This window comes from Macrobrachium nipponense, chromosome 38, assembly GCF_015104395.2.
Source record: "Macrobrachium nipponense isolate FS-2020 chromosome 38, ASM1510439v2, whole genome shotgun sequence".
NCBI classification, from domain to species: domain Eukaryota; kingdom Metazoa; phylum Arthropoda; class Malacostraca; order Decapoda; family Palaemonidae; genus Macrobrachium; species Macrobrachium nipponense.
In genome coordinates this window covers 30,898,176-30,900,188 of record NC_061098.1, presented here as the reverse complement: position 1 = coordinate 30,900,188, position 2,013 = coordinate 30,898,176, and the positions used below count along the sequence as shown (strand labels likewise).

At 46.2% G+C, this 2,013-nt stretch overlaps 1 long non-coding RNA gene across 1 annotated transcript in view; it reads left to right on the top strand.

Annotated features, from left to right (window-relative positions):
• Positions 1-476: 476 nt before the first annotated feature.
• LOC135209714 (uncharacterized) overlaps positions 477-2,013 on the top strand; it is a 44,721-nt gene continuing 43,184 nt past the window's right edge. Inside the window, exon 1 of the long non-coding RNA XR_010313408.1 lies at positions 477-740. This is a non-coding gene — a long non-coding RNA (uncharacterized LOC135209714). The remainder of the gene's footprint in view (positions 741-2,013) is intronic.

The following is a 2,013-nucleotide window of genomic DNA, read 5'->3' as shown; positions in this document are numbered from 1 at the left end:
CGAAAAATCGAGGGAGAGAGGAGAGAATATGAACTGGGTACCACACTTCAGAGATGGCTTCCAGTTAGCAGGTGTTGTTGGGACGTTGTTGTCCAGATGTTCGAAATACGGAGAGAAGTCTTAAGGCAGGAATAATCATCTTATTTACGATGAATGCCGATGACTGGTGAGGGTCCTCCTGACGACTGATGATGGAGGAGAACAGCCCAAGGAAAAGGAACTGAAGGAGAGAATTGCGGCCTTGCGAGACACCATCGAGTGCCAGAGAGAGCAGCAGGTGAACTTGGACAGGATAATTCTTCAGCTGCAACAGAGGATCGACCGCTCGAAGCTGAAGGAGAACGATGAAGAGAAGGAAAAACAGCAGCTGGAAGACAAAAATCCTGAAGAAACTGAAGAAAATCAGCATCTGATGGACAAGACAAAAGAATTTGGACAGAGAAACGATGCCAGGTTGAAAGGCAAGAGAGGACTCCTAGGACAAGAAGGAGAAAGAGCTGCAGGTGAAGACCGCAGAAGCGGCGCAGATGGCGAGGCTCATCCAGGAAGAAAAGGAGGCGAGCGAAAAGCGAGAATCCGGCAGGAAAGACGTGGAGGTCAGGTTGCAGCGTCTGCAGAATGAAGTGGAAGACATGACGAAGGAAAAGGGTGGAATCCAGCGTGAAGATAAGGTTGCGTAGCTGAAGATGAACGAGCTGACATGCCTTTTTTGAAGAAGGAAATGGTAGGCAATCAATCCGGTGGAGAGAAGACTGGTGTCCAGCGAACTGAAGGAGCAGCGGGGAGATGAGGCCCGACAGACGAGATAGCAAATGGAATACAATACTTACAAGCTCTGGAATAAGACTAGCAGAGGTTGATATCAGGAGACGGATCTTCCAGGGCGATTCACTGTCCCACTACTCTTCGTAGTAGCCATGATTCCCAAGACAAAAAGTACTACAGAGGATGGATGCCGGGTACCAACTCAAGAAAAGAGGCAACAGAATTAAACCATCTGATGTTCATGGACGACATCAAGCTGTATGGTAAGAGCATCAAGGAAATAGATACCTAATCCAGACTACGGATTGCATCTGGGGACATCAGGATGGAGTTTGGAATAGAAAAATGCGCTTAGTCAACATACAAAAAGCAAAGTAACGAGAACTGAAGGGATAAAGCTACCAGATGGGAGCAACATCAAACGCATAGATGAGACATGATACAAAAACCTAGGAATAATGGAAGGAGGGTATATAAAAACACACCAAGAAATGAAGGACACGATCAGGAAAAGAATATATGCAGAGACTCAAGGCGATACTCAAGTCAAAACTCACCGCCGGAAATATGATAAAAGCCATAAAACACATGGCAATGCCAGTAATCAGATACAGCGCAGGGGATAGTGGAATGGACGAAGGCAGAACTCCGCAGCATAGATCAGAAACCCAGGAAACATGTGACATTACACAAAGCACTACATCCAAGAGCAAATACGGACAGACTGTACATAAACACGAAAGGAAGGAGGGAGAGGACTACTAAGTATAGAGGACTGCGTCAACATTGAGAACAGAGCACTGGGGCATATCTGGAAACCAGTGAAGACGAGTGGCTAAAGAGTGCATGGAAAGAAGGACTAATAAAAGTAGACGAAGACCCAGAAATATACAGAGACAAGAGAATGACAGACAGAAACAGAGGACTGGCACAACAAACCAATGCACGGACAATACATGAGACAGACTAAAGAACTAGCCACGCGTAACACATGGCAATGACTACAGAGGGGAGAGCTAAAGAAGGACTGAAGGAATGATAACAGCGGCACAAGATCAGGCCCACCCTAAGAACCAGATATGTTCAAAGAACGATAGACGGAAATAACATCTCTCCCATATGTAGGAAGTGCAATACGAAAAATGAAACCATAAACCACATAGCAAGCGAATGCCCGGCACTTGCACAGAACCAGTACCAAAAAGAGGCATGATTCAGTGGCAAAAGCCCTCCACTGGAGCCTGTGCA